We start from the raw sequence: 15,427 nt of genomic DNA, 5'->3' as shown, positions 1-15,427 counted from the left end.
TGTGAAAGTGCTGCACTCAATATGCCAGCAAATCTGGAAAACTCATCAGTGGCCACAGGACTGGAAAAGGTCAGTTTTCATCCAATCCCAATGAAGGGCAATGTCAAAGAATGTTCAAACTACCACATAATTGCATTCATCTCACAGGCTAGCAAAGTAATGCTCAAAATTCTTCAAGCCAGGCTTCAAAAGTATGTGAACTGAGAACTTTCAGATGTTCAAGCTGGTTTTAGAAAAGGCAGAGGAACCAGAGATCAAATTGCCAACATCCATTGGATCATCGCAAAAGCAAGAGAGTTCCAGAAAAATATCTATTTCTGTTTTATTGATTATGCCAAAGCTTTTGACTGTGTAGACCACAACAGACTGTGGAAAATTCTTTTTTTTTTTTTTTTTTTTTTTTATAAATTTATTTATTTTACTTGGGGGCTAATTACTTTACAATATTGTAATAGTTTTTGCCATACATTGACAAGAATCAGCCATGGGTTTACATGTGTTCCCCTTCCCGAACCCCCCACCCACCTCCCTCCCCCTCCCATCCCTCTGGATCATCCCACTGCCCCGGCCCCGAGCCCTTGTCACATGCATCGAACATGGAATGGTGCTCTGTTTCACATATGACAATACACATGTCTCAATGCCATTCTCCCAGAACGGCCCACCCTCACCTTCTCCCTCAGAGTCCATAAAATTGTTCCATGCATCTGTGTCTCTCATTCTGTCCCGCATATAGGGTTATCGTTACCATCTTTCAGATTCCATATATATGCATTAGTATACTGTATTGTTGTTTTTCTTTCTGGCTTACTTCACTCTGTATAATGGGCTCCAGTTTCATCCATCTCAGTAGAACCGGTTCAAATGTATTTTTTTTAATGGCTGAGTAATATTCCATTGTGTATATGTACCACAGCTTCCTTATCCATTCATCTGCTGATGGACATCTAGGTTGCTTCCATGTCCTGGCTATTGTAAACAGTGCTGCGATGAACATTGGGGTACACGCGTCTCTTTCAATTCTGGTTTCCTCGGTGTATATGCCCAGCAGTGGGATTGCTGGGTCATATGGCAGTTCTATTCCCAGTTTTTTAAGGAATCTCCACACTGTTCTCCATAGTGGCTGTACTAGTTTGCATTCCCACCAACAGTGTAAGAGGGTTCCCTTTTCTCCACACCCTCTCCAGCATTTATTGCTTGTAGACTTTTGGATAGCAGCCATTCTGACTGGTGTGAAATGATACCTCATTGTGGTTTTGATTTGCATTTCTCTAATAATGAGTGATGTTGAGCATCTTTTCATGTGTTTGTTAGCCATCTGTATGTCTTCTTTGGAGAAATGTCTGTTTAGTTCTTTGGCCCATTTTTTGATTGGGTCATTTATTTTTCGGGAATTCAGCTGCAGAAGTTGCTTGTATATTTTTGAGATTAATTGTTTGTCTGTTGCTTCATTTGCTATTATTTTCTCCCATTCTGAAGGCTGTCTTTTCACCTTGTTTATAGTTTCCTTTGTTGTGCAAAAGCTTTTAATTTTAATTAGGTCCCATTTGTTTATTTTTGCTTTTATTTCCAATATTCTGGGAGGTGGGTCATGGAGGATCCTGCTGTGATTTATGTCGGAGAGTGTTTTGCCTATGTTTTCCTCTAGGAGTTTTATTGTTTCTGGTCTTACGTTTAGATCTTTAATCCATTTTGAGTTTATTTTTGTGTACGGTGTTAGGAAGTGTTCTAGTTTCATTCTTTTACAAGTGGTTGACCAGTTTTCCCAGCACCACTTGTTAAAGAGATTGTCTTTTCTCCATTGTATATTCTGGCCTCCTTTGTCGAAGATAAGGTGTCCATATGTGCGTGGGTTTATCTCTGGGCTTTCTATTTTGTTCCATTGATCTATATTTCTATCTTTGTGCCAGTACCATACTGTCTTGATGACTGTGGCTTTGTAGTAGAGTCTGAAGTCAGGCAGGTTGATTCCTCCAGTTCCATTCTTCTTCCTCAAGATTGCTTTGGCTATTCGAGGTTTCTTATATTTCCATACAAATTGTGAGATGATTTGTTCTAGTTCTGTGAAAAATACCATTGGTAGCTTGATAGGGATTGCATTGAATCTGTAGATTGCTTTGGGTAGAATACTCATTTTCACTATATTAATTCTTCCAATCCATGAACACGGTATATTTCTCCATCTGTTTGTGTCCTCTTTGATTTCTTTCATCAGTGTTTTATAGTTTTCTATATATAAGTCTTTTGTTTCTTTAGGTAGATATATTCCTAAGTATTTTATTCTTTTTGATGCAATGGTGAATGGTATTGTTTCCTTAATTTCTCTTTCTGTTTTCTCATTATTGGAGTATAGGAATGCAAGGGATTTCTGTGTGTTAATTTTATATCCTGCAACTTTACTATATTCATTGATCAACTCTAGTAATTTTCTAGTAGAGTCTTTAGGGTTTTCTATGTAGAGGATCATGTCATCTGCAAAACAGTGAGAGTTTTACTTCTTCTTTTCCTATCTGTATTCCTTTTATTTCTTTTTCAGCTCTGATTGCTGTGGCCAAAACTTCCAAAACTATGTTGAATAGTAGTGGTGAAAGTGGGCATCCTTGCCTTGTTCCTGACTTTAGGGGAAATGCTTTCAATTTTTCACCATTGAGGATAATGTTTGCTGTGGGTTTGTCATATATAGCTTTTATTATGTTGAGATATGTTCCTTCTATTCCTGCTTTCTGGAGGGTTTTAATCATAAATGGATGCTGAATTTTGTCAAAGGCTTTTTCTGCATCTATTGAGATAACCATATGGTTTTTTTCTTTCAATTTGTTAATGTGGTGTATTACATTGATTGATTTGCGGATGTTAAAAAAACCTTGCATTCCTGGGATAAAGCCCACTTGGTCATGATGTATGATCTTTTTAATATGATGTTGGATTCTGTTTGCTAGAATTTTATTAAGGATTTTTGCATCTATGTTCATCAGTGATATTGGCCTGTAGTTTTCCTTTTTTGTGACATCTTTGTCTAGTTTTGGAATTAGGGTGATGGTGGCCTCATAGAATGAGTTTGGAAGTTTACCATCTTCTGCAATTTTCTGGAAGAGTTTGAGCAGGATAGGTGTTAGCTCTTCTCTAAATTTTTGGTAGAATTCCGCTGTGAAGCCGTCTGGTCCTGGGCTTTTGTTTGCTGGAAGATTTCTGATTACACTTTCGATTTCCGTGCTTGTGATGGGTCTGTTAAGATCTTCTATTTCTTCCTGGTTCAGTTTTGGAAAGTTATACTTTTCTAAGAATTTGTCCATTTCTTCCAAGTTGTCCATTTTATTGGCATATAGCTGTTGGTAGTAGTCTCTTATGATCCTTTGTATTTCTGTGGAATCTGTTGTGATCTCTCCATTTTCATTTCTAATTTTGTTGATCTGATTCTTCTCCCTTTGTTTCTTGATGAGTCTGGCTAATGGCTTATCAATTTTGTTTATCTTCTCGAAAAACCAGCTTTTAGTTTTGTTGATTTTTGCTATGGTCTCTTTTGTTTCTTTTGCATTTATTTCTGCCCTAATTTTTAAGATTTCTTTCCTTCTACTGACCCTGGGGTTTTTCATTTCTTCCTTCTCTAGTTGCTTTAGGTGTAGAGTTAGTTGATTTATTTGATTTTTTTCTTGTTTCTTGAGGTACGCCTGTATTGCTATGAACCTTCCCCTTAGTATTGCTTTTACACTGTCCCATAGGTTTTGGGTTGTTGTGTTTTCATTTTCATTCGTTTCTATGCATAATTTTATTTCTTTTTTGATTTCTTCTGTGATTTGTTGGTTATTCAGAAGCGTGTTGTTTAGCCTCCATATGTTGGAACTTTTAATAGTTTTTTTCCTGTAATTGAGGTCTAATCTTACTGCATTGTGGTCAGAGAAGATGGCTGGGATGATTTCAATTTTTTTGAATTTACCAAGGCTAGATTTATGGCCCAGGATGTGATCTATCCTGGAGAAAGTTCCATGTGCACTTGAGAAAAAGGTAAAATTGATTGTTTTGGGGTGGAAACTCCTGTAAATATCAATTAAATCTAATTTGTCTATTGTATCATTTAAAGTTTGTGTTTCCTTGTTAATTTTCTGTTTAGTTGATCTATCCATATGCGTGAGTGGAGTATTAAAGTCTCCCACTATTATTGTGTTATTGTTAATTTCCCCTTTCATACTTGTTAGTATTTGCCTTATATATTGTGGTGCTCCTATGTTGGGTGCATATATACTTATGATTGTTACGTCTTCTTCTTGAATTGATCCTTTGATCTTTATGTAGTGTCCTTCTTTGTCCCTTTTCACATCCTTTATTTTAAAGTCTATTTTATCTGAGATGAGTATTGCGACTCCTGCTTTCTTTTGGTCTCCGTTTGCATGGAATATGTTTTTCCACCCTTTCACTTTCAGCCTGTGTGTGTCCCTAGTTTTGAGGTGGGTCTCTTGTAGACAGCATATATAGGGGTCTTGTTTTTGTATCCATTCAGCAACCCTTTGCCTTTTGGTTGGGGCATTCAACCCATTTACATTTAAGGTAATTATTGATAAGTATGATCCCGTTGCCATTTACTTTGTTGTTTTGAGTTCGTGTTGAAACATCCTTTCTGTGTTTCCTGTTTAGAGAAGATCCTTTAGCATTTGCTGGAGAGCTGGTTTGGTGGTGCTGAATTCCCTCAGCTCTTGCTTGTCTGTAAAGCTTTTGAATTCTCCTTCATATCTGAATGAGATCCTTGCTGGGTACAGTAATCTGGGTTGTAGATTATTCTCTTTCATTACTTTAAGTATGTCCTGCCATTCCCTTCTAGCCTGAAGGGTTTCTATTGAAAGATCAGCTGTTATCCTTATGGGGATCCCCTTGTGTGTTATTTGTTGTTTTTCCCTTGCTGCTTTTAATATTTGTTCTTTGTGTTTGATCTTTGTTAATTTGATTAATATGTGTCTTGGGGTGTTTCGCCTTGGGTTTATCCTGTTTGGAACTCTCTGGGTTTCTTGGACTTCTGTGACTATTTCTTTCCTCAATTTAGGGAAATTCTCAACTATTATCTCCTCGAGTATTTTTTCATGGCCTTTCCTTTTATCTTCCTCTTCTGGGACTCCTATGATTCGAATGTTGGGGCGTTTCATATTGTCCCAGAGGTCCCGGAGGTTTTCCTCATTTCTTTTGATTCTTTTTTCTTTTTTCCTCTCTGCTTCGTTTATTTCCATCATTCTATCTTCTACCTCACTTATCCTATCTTCTGCCTCCGTTATTCTACTGTTGGTTCCCTCCAGAGTGTCTTTTATCTCCTTTATTTCATTATTCATTCTATATTGATTCCTTTTTATTTCTTCTAAGTCCTTGATAAACATTTCTTGCATCTTCTCAATCTTTGTCTCCAGGCTATTTATCTGTAACTCCATTTTGCTTTCAAGATTTTGGATCATTTTTATTATCCTTATTCTAAATTCTTTTTCGGATAGATTCCCTATCTCCTCCTCTTTTGTTTGGCTTTGTGGGCATTTCTCATTTTCCTTTACTTGCTGAGTATTTCTCTGCCTTTTCATCTTGTTTAGATTGCTGTGTTAGGCGTGGCCCTTCTGTATTCTGGTAGTATGAAGTTCCTCTTTGTTGTGGAGGTTCCTCACTGCGGTTGGGGTTGGACAGGTGGCTTGTCAAGGTTTCCTGGTTGGGGGAGCTTGTGTCGGTGTTCTGGTGGGTGGAGCTGGATTTCTGCTCTCTTGAGTGTAATGGAGTGACCAGTATTAATTTTTGAGATGTCTATGGATTTGGTGTGCCTCTGGGCAGCCTGTATATTGATGCTCAGGTCTATGTTCCTGCGTTGCTGGAGAATTTGCGTGGTATGTCTTGCTCTGGAACTTATTATCTCTTGGGTGGAGCTTGGTTTCAGTGAATTTATGGAGGCTATTGGATGGTCTCTTATTAATTAATGTTTCCCCTGGCTTTCAGTCTTATTCTTGCAGTAGCCTCAAGACTTCTCCTTCCATACAGCCTCAATAATAAAACTTTTAGGTTAATGGTGAAAAGATTCTCCACAGTGAGGGATACCCAGAAAGGTTCACTGAGTTACATGGAGAGATGAGGTGGGGGGGGTGGGTTGTAGTGACCAGGAGGGGAAGAGGGGAATTCAAATGTGGAGAGAGCAATCTAGCCAGTAAGCACTTCCCTCTGTGCTTTCCACAGTTTGGAACCCTCAGAGTGATTCACAGAGATACATAGAGAGGGGGGAGGAAGGTAACAGAGGTGAGCATGAGTAGAAAGGGAGGAATTAAGAGGGGAGAGAGAGATCTGGGCAGTATCCTGTTCCTGAAGTGTTCTCCGGTACCCAGAACACCCTCAGAGATTCACAGAATTGGGTTGAGAAGAGAAGGAGGAGGGTGGGAGATAGAGGTTCCCTGGGGGAGAAGAAAGAGCATCAATAGGGGGACAGAGTGATCAGGCCAGTGATCACACTCCTGAGTAAAAATGGGTCCTAAAGATTGGGTTCTTAAATGTACAAAGTTGATATCAAATATGTAAAACACAGATTAAAAATCTAGAGTAGAGGTTAGACTCTTATAAAACTTACAATCTAAAAAAAAAAAAAAAAAGGGAACAGTGTAAAAAGAAAAAAAAACAGTAAAACAGTAAAAAAAGAAACAGTAAAAAAAATGTAGAACAGGAAAAAAAACATTAAAAAAAAAAAAACACAAAAGGTATAAGATATATGTATGTAGTTTGCTTCAAAAATAGGGTTTTTTTTTTTTTTTGCAAGTTAATAGTGGGTTATGAAAATGAAACTTAAAGGTGTAATAGAGGACTTGAAGAAAAAGGAAAGAAGAGAAAAAAAAATTTTTTTAATTAAAAAAAAAAATTTAAAAAAAATTAAAAAAAAAAATAATAGTAAAAAATATATATATCCCGGACTTTCTCTGGAGCTGTTGTGAGCAGTGTGGGATCTGCTCAGTTTTAGATAGATCCTTATTCCTGCTTATACTTTTCAAGATCTGTAGGTCCTTTTTAATGCAGTCGGTATTAGCTACAGGGATCTTAATCTGTTGGCCTGTCCCTTCCAAAGCACTTCCCTCTGTTTATTTGGCTTCTGTTTGGAGATCTCTTCAGTATCTAATTTCCGCCCTGCATCAAAGCGGTGGAGGTGATCTCTTTAGGTTCGCTTGTTCAATCGTGCTGTGGGGAGGAAGGAACACTGCAATTCTGGCGTGTGTGTGGTAAGCTCGCAGTGTCTCGGCCGCACTGGGTTGGCCCCCGCTCACGGCGTGTGTGCTTTCCCCGTCTACCCTGCTCAGGCTTCAGGTTACTCGGCCGGGGAGCGGGCCCTGAGCTGCGTGCACTTCCCAGGACTAAGCCGCTCAGGTTCAGGCTCCCGGTTACTCCACAAAGGCGCAGACTCGATTTTGCCCGCGGCTTGTGCCGTTCCCGGTCGGAGCTGCCCAGGCGGCCAGGAGTTTGGCGAGGGCGCTGTCCCCTGTTGGGGCGGTGCGGCTTATCACCTCCCTGGTCCCCGCCTCGGTTTACGGGCGCGCCCGGCTCCGGTGTGCTTTGTGTCGGTTCTGGGGAGCTGGTCTCTGGCTGCGACCCTCCCGGCTGCTGTCGACCCTCCGGGATCTCAGGCAGTCTTTGCTTAAAAAACTGGGAGCCTGTTTGCAGTTTGGTAGGGGGTGCCCTCTCTGGAGCCGAGTTTGCCCCTTTCCGGCTCTGGCGGGCCCCGCCTGCCCGCTGTGTCCGGCGGGGGATGGCGCAGTCCGCAGCCGGCTAGCTCTCCTCTGGTATCGCTCAGTCCTTTGTTCTGTGAGCGGGCCGGCAGTGCCTTAGAGTTGGGCTTTTCGCGGGATAGTTCTCTCTCTCGCTGTCCCACAGTTTAGGTTACTATCTCACGTTAGCTCCCTCAGATTGCCCTCGGGGCACTCGGGCCCGGTCTTTACCCTAGGCAATGCCGCCCGCTCCTCTCCGTTCAGCCCCCACTTGCTGGTGGCGGATGATGCGAGCGTCTGGGGTTCTTTGCTGGGAGTTGCTTTAGGCACGTAATCTGTCGATTTTATTTATTTTTCCTCCCAGTTACGTTGCCCTCCGAGATAAAAAATCCTCCCCCACACCCGCCGGTGAGAGGGTTTCCTGGTGCTTGGAAATTCCTCCTCTTTTACGACTCCCTCCCCGGGACGGGTCTCCGTCCCTAACTCTTTTGTCTCTCTTTTTATCTTTTATAATTTCTCCTACCTCTTTTGAAGATAATGCGCAGTTTTTGTGAAAGCCTGACGTCCTCAGCCAGCCTTCAGAAGTAGTTTTGTGAAGTTTGGTCAGCGTTCAGATGTTCTTTCGATAAATTTGTGGAGGAGAGAGTGGTCTCCCCGTCCTATTCCTCCGCCATCTTTGGAAAATTCTTAAAGAGATGGAAATACCAGACCACCTGACCTGTCTCCTGAGAAATCTTTATGTAGGTCAAGAAGTAACAGTTAGAACTGGACCTGGAACAGGAGACTGGTTCCAAATCAGGAAAGGAGTACATTAAGGCTGTATATTGTCACCCTGTTTATTTAGCTTATATGCAGCGTACATCATGCGAAATGCCAGGCTGAAAGAAGCACAAGCTGGAATCAAGATTGATGACAGAAATATCAATAACCTCAGATAACACCACATTTATGGAAGAAAATGAAGAGGAACTGAAGAGCCTCTTGATGAAAGGGAAGAGTGAAAAATCAGGCTTAATAATCAGCATTCAAAAAACTAAGATCATGGCATCCAATCCCATCACTTCATGGAAAATAGATGGGGAAACAATGAAACAGTGAAGGACTTTATTTTCTTGGGTTCCACAATCACTGCAGATGGTTATTTCAGCATGAAATTAAAAGATGCTTGCTCCATGGAAGAAAAGCTATGACCAAACTAGACAACATGTTTAAAAGCAGAGACATTACTTTGCCAACAAAGGCCCAACTAGTCAAAGCTATGGTTTTTCTAGTAGTCATGTATGGATGTGAGAGCTGGACTATAATGAAAGCTGAGAGCCAAAGAATTGACGCTTTTGAACTGTGGTGTTGGAAAAGGCTCTTGAGACTCCTTTGGACGGCAGGGAGATCCAACAAGTCATTCCTAGAGGAAATCAACCCTGAATAATCATTGGAAGGACTGATGCTGAAGCTGAAACTCCAATACTATGGCCACCTAATGTGAAAACCTAACTTATTAGAAAAGACCCTGATACTAGGAAAGATTGAAGGCAGGAGGAGAAGGGAATGACAGAGGATGAGATGGTTGGATGGCATCACCGACTTGATGGACATGAGTTTGAGCAAGATGTGGGAGTTGGTGATGGACAGGGAAGCCTGGCATATGGCAGTCCATGGGGTTGCAAAGTGTCAGACATGATTGAGCAACCGAACAGAACTGAACTGATTGCCTAACAAAATGAAAGACATACCTGAACACAGATATCAAATATATATACCCTTTCCTAAACCAAATGGCACTATTTCACAGAGAGTATTAGCAATAAAAAAGAAGTGTTCTACACATTTAGAATAGTAGGAAAAGGATTGTGTTGCATGTCTAAATATTTTTGTGATTTTTTTAAAATTAAAGATCACTATGGGATTAGTATTTTAAAGGAGCTCAGTTCAAAATGTTATGGATTAGCAACTGTAGAATTATTATCTATGGATTTTAGGATTGAGCATATGAGTAAATATATTGGGAATAATGAAAATCATATTTCTGCCTGTAGGGAAAGGAGTCAGAAATATGAAGAGGGAGAAGAGAAGAGAAGAACACATTCTGTTATAAAGAATTAAAATTGAAGATAGCAGTATGAAAGCATATTTTAATACAGAGAAAGAAATAAAATATAGGTAGGAATAGGAAAACGTAAATATGTGCATATAGAGTAGCTCTTCCTATTGAAAATTCCTAGAAGTAAAGCTACCACTATTTTGGTGAGCAAATCTAATTCTCAGATATTTTTAACTAGATACTATGGACTACTACAGAAACTGGGACACCTTAGAGAAACAGCTGAGTTGAGAGCTATGGCAGAGAGAGTACAAAAGGAGCCTGGAACATCTTATTGTAAAGCAAGGATTGTTAAATAAGATACTGAAGCCAGCTTAAAATGGCTCACGTTGGGCAAATCTGGGGCAATTTCACAAAAATGAATAATGAGAATAACAGGGCATTCATGAAATAAAATAAAAATTTATGAATCTATATTAATGTAACCTGGAGGAGGGCATGGCAATCCACTCTAGTATTGCCTGGAGAATCCCATGGATAGAGGAGCCTGGAGGGGGCTACAGTCCATGGTGTCCCAAAGAGTCGGACATGACTGAATGACTAAGCACAGCACAGCACAGCATTCTAACGTAAATAAGTAAAATAATATGTAAATAAGGGGAAAACAATGAAGTTAGAAAGTCATCATTTTGCAGCTATTATAAAATTTTATTTAGGCAGAAATCAATGACTGATTTTTTTTTTAAGTGAGAAAATTATGGTAAGGATATTTACATATGCCAAAGTGTTCTTCCTTGAATTAGTTATTACTTAAAAAGGAAATAGAGTAACTTTAGAATGGATGAGTCTCAGGAAAACTGTCAAGTAGTCCAAGTTAACATTGCCAATAACAGAATAAACCAACACTAGGAACCTCCTGACGTGATACACTGGGAAGAACACAGAATCACTTCCATGGTATTTCTGACAAAAGTATATAACCTGAATCTAACCACAGTGAAACATCAGACATGCCCAAATTGAGGGACTTTCTAAATAGAAAGCATGTTTATCATTTCTTAATGACACATAGAAACTATCCACACTCAACTGGATGATCACTGAACTGTGTTCAGATACCAGAAGTGATATGGAACAGTGAATTCAATATTAAAATACAAAATAATGAAACAAAAATGAAAAATAATGATCTTGCCCTTATTAACAGGATACTCATGACAACCTTCTGTAGTACTAACAAGATCAAGGTAAGCAAGACTGTATATTGTGGTATTATTTGAGACAGTGTTTGTCATGTTTTCCAGAATTAAAGAGAAATCCATATAATTTCTGAAAACTTTATTGTAGAACATAATAATGAAAAGGAAAGAAAATAGTGCAAGCAAAATACACATATATTTATAAAATATACTCTTCTTAAAAGATGTGCTTTTAGGTATGGGATTTTAAAATGAAGTGGTTCCTTAAAGATTTGCTAGTCCAAATCCACCATTTGTAAATAAACTGCAGTCCAGATAGACTGTTTTTTTTCTGAGCTTATCCAGCTAATTAGACGACAACTTGGAATTTGGATCATGTATTTGAACAGTTTATTTTAAATCTTTGATTTGCCTTTTTTCCTGATTGTTTAAAAATTATTTCACATTAGTGACTTTGCACTAAACAAGTAAAGGCTTAAATGTATTCAAAACCCTCAGATAGCTACAACCAAGGTATAACAATGTCCTCAACATTATTAAATGTTCATGAAATGCCTTCTTCTTAAAAGTATTCTCTAAAATATTTTTTCAGTCATTTCTGAGATAGAAAAAAAAATCTGTGATTTTTGACTAACATCTTGAATTACCTGTCCAAAATGATTGTTCAAATATGTGATATGATTATTTCACATACGTATGTGAGAAAGTATACTTTTGGTTCCTATTCAGTATATCTAAGAATACCTTAAAATGTATAGAAACATTTAAAATAAGATAGAGGGATTGCAGTGGTAAACTTTACTCAAATCTATAATTCTTACTAAGAGCTTATGAATATTAGGTATTTCATTCAAGGAAATATACATAGAGTGACAGCCTCAGGCATTTGGGGGACTAATGCTCATGTAATTAACCAGAGAGGCCTTTTTAGTGTGAAATCATGGTAGGTTAAACAAACTTCTTAGCATCGCGGTAAAAATAGCTTTACTGAAGCTTGGCAGTTATCAGTTTGGCATAAAACAAATGTTTGGCATAAAACAAACATTTTTTCAGCTTTATTGTGATATACTGACAAAATCATAAGATGTTTAGACTGTACATTGTGGTGATTTGATACATGTATACCTCATGAAAGAGTCTCACAATCTAGTTAAAGATTCTCATATCCATCACATATTTGTCTTTCCTATTATGATGAGCTCATTTAAATTCTACTTTTTAAAATTTGTTTTAGTTATATGATAGTGTTATCAACTATACTCACCATGTTTACATTAGATCCTCAGATCAGCCTATCCCAACTTCCCCTACCACTCTGCAATAATTTTTCTAGTGTTTTTTGGAGTTTCACTTTTCTTTATGATGCTGTAAATAAGCCATATCTTGCAGTATTTGTCTTTTTCTATCTGACTTATTTCACTTAACATAATGCACTCAAAATCCATACATGTTGTTGCAAATAACAGAATTTCTTTCTCATAGCTGAATAATATTCCATTGTATGTAGAGAATGTGTAGATAACTTTATACATGTCAGGGAGATCTCCAGGACTAGGAAATGGCAACTCACTCCAGCATAAATCCAGTCTGGTGAGCTATAGTCCTTGGGGTCACAAAGAGTCAGACACAACTTGGGGTCACAAAGAGACACAACTGAGCACACATGCACAGTATCATCTTTCAGGATTTGAAATAGCTCAACTGGAATTCCATCACCTCCACTAGCTTTCTTCATAGTGATGCTTCCTAAGGCCCACTTGACTTCACATTCCAGGATGTCTGGCTCTAGGTGAGTGATCACACCATCGTGATTATCTGGGTCATGAAGATCTTTTTTGTACACTTCTTCTGTGTATTCTTGCCACGTCTTCTTAATATCTTCTGCTTCTATTAGGTCCATACCATTTCTGTCCTTTATTGAGCCTATCTTTGCATGAAATGTTCCCTTCATATCTCTAATTTTCTTAAAGAGAACTCTAGTCTTTCTCATTCTAATGTTTTCCTCTATTTCTTTGCATTGATCACTGAGGAAGGCTTTCTTATCTCTCCTTGCTATTCTTTGGAACTCTGCATTCAAATGGGTATATCTTTCCTTTTCTCCTTTGCTTTTCATTTCTCTTCTTTTCAGTTAGTTGTAAGGCCTCCTCAGACAGCCATTTTACTTTTTTGCGTTCCTTTTTCTTGGGGATGGTCTTGATCCTTGTCTCCTGTACAGTGTCACAAACATCCGTCCATAGTTCATCAGGCACTCTGTCTATCAGATCTAGTCCTTCAATCTATTTCTTACTTCCACTGTATAATCAGAAGAGATTTGATTTAGGTCATACCTGAATTGTCTAATGGTTTTCCCACTTTCTTCAATTTAAGTCTCAAATAGGGACCTAATTAAATTTAAAAGCTTTTGCAGAATAGATGAAACTATAAGCAAGGTGAAAAGGCAGGCTTCAGAATGGGAGAAAATAATAGCAAACTAAGCAACACACAAAGAATTAACCTCAAAAATATACAAGCAGCTCGTGTAGCACAATAACAGAAAAATAAACGACCCAGTCAAAAAGTGGGCCAAAGAACTAAATAGACATTTCTCTAATGAAGACATACCGATGGTTAACAAACGCATGAAAAAAGGCTCAGCATCACTCATTATCAGAGAAATGCAAACCAAAACCACAATGAGGCACCATCTCATGCCGGTCAGATTGGCTTCTATCAAAAAGTCTACAAAAAATAAATACTGGAGAGGATGTGGAGAAAAGGGAAGCATCTTATGCTGTTGGTGTGAATGCAAACTAGTACAGCCACTATGGAGAACACTGTGGAGCTTCCTCAGAAAACTGGAACTAGAACTACCATGTGACCCAGCAATCCCACTGCTGGGCATACACACCTAGGATACCAGAATTGAAAGAGACATGTGTACACCAGTGTTCATTGCAGCACTGTTTATAATAGCTAGAACATGGAAGCAACCTAGATGTCCATCAGAAGATGAATGGATAAAAAGTTGTGGTACATATACCTAATGGAATATTACTCAGCTATTAAAAAGAACATTTTTGAGTCAGCTCTAATGAGTTGTATGAAACTGGAGCCTATTATTGAGTGAGGTAAGTCAGAAAAAAAAGAAACACTAATACAGTATATTAACACATATATATGGAATTTAGAAAGATGGTAACACTGTCTGAGGAGGACTTAGGTCCTTAGGCCTTAGGCCTTAGGCCTTAGGTCCGTCTAGTCAGCTGAGTTCCGTTCAGTCACTCAGTCATGTCCGACTCTGCGACCCCATAAATCAAAGCATGCCAGGCCTCTCTGTCCAGCACCAACTCCCGGAGTTTACCCAAACCCATGTCCATCAAGTCGGTGATGCCAAACAACCATCTCATCCTTTGTGTCCCCTTCTCCTCCTGCCCCCAATCCTTCCCAGCATCAGGGTCTTTTCAAATGACTCAGCTCTTCGCATGAGGTGGCCAAAGTACTGGAGTGTCAGTTTCACCATCAGTCCTTCAATGAACACCCAGGACTGATCTCCTTAAGGATGGACTGGTTGGATCTCCTTGCAGTCCAAGGGACTCTCAAGAGTCTTCTCCAACACCACAGTTCAAAAACATCAATTCTTCAGTGCTCAGCTTCCTTCACCATCCAACTCTGACATTCATACATGACTACTGGAAAAAGCATAGCCTTGACTAGACGGACCTTTGTTGGCAAAGTAATGTCTCTGCTTTTACATATGCTATCTAGGTTGGTCATAACCTTCCTTCCAAGGAGTAAGCGTCTTTTAATTTCATGGCTGCAATCACCATCAGCGGTGATTTTCGAGCCCCCCAAAAATAAAGTCTGACACTGTTTCCACTGTTTCCCCATCTATTTCCCATGAAGTGATGGGACCAGATGCCATGATCTTAGTTTTCTGAATGCTGAGCTTTAAGCCAACTTTTTCACTCTCCTCTTTCACTTTCATCAAGAGGCTTCTTAGTTTCTCTTCACTTTCTGCCATAAGGGTGGTGTCATCTGCATATCTGAGGTTATTGATATTTCTCCCGGCAACCTTGATTCCAGCTTGTGTTTCTTCCAGCCCAGCGTTTCTCATGATGTACACTGCATATAAGTTAAATAAGCATGGTGACAATATACAGCCTTGATGTACTCCTTTTCGTTTTGGAACCAGTCTGTTGTTCCACTTCCAGTTCTAACTATTGCTTCCTGACCTGAATACAGGTTTCTCAAGAGACAGGTCAGGTGGTCTGGTATTCCCATCTCTTTCAGAATTTTCCACAGTTTATTGTGATCCACACAGTCAAAGGCTTTGGCATAGTCAATAAAGCAGAAATAGATGTTTTTCTGGAACTCTCTTGCTTTTTCAAGGCTCGAGTGGATGTTGACAATTTGATATCTGGTTCCGCTGCCTTTTCTAAAACCAACATGAACATCTGGAAGTTCACGGTTCACGTATTGCTGAAGCCTGGCTTGGAGAATTTTTAGCACTACTT

Source organism: Giraffa tippelskirchi, chromosome 2, assembly GCF_054371585.1.
Source record: "Giraffa tippelskirchi isolate mGirTip1 chromosome 2, T2T-mGirTip1v1.2.pri, whole genome shotgun sequence".
Classification (NCBI taxonomy): Eukaryota; Metazoa; Chordata; class Mammalia; order Artiodactyla; family Giraffidae; genus Giraffa; species Giraffa tippelskirchi.
Note: the sequence above shows the minus strand (reverse complement) of the source record.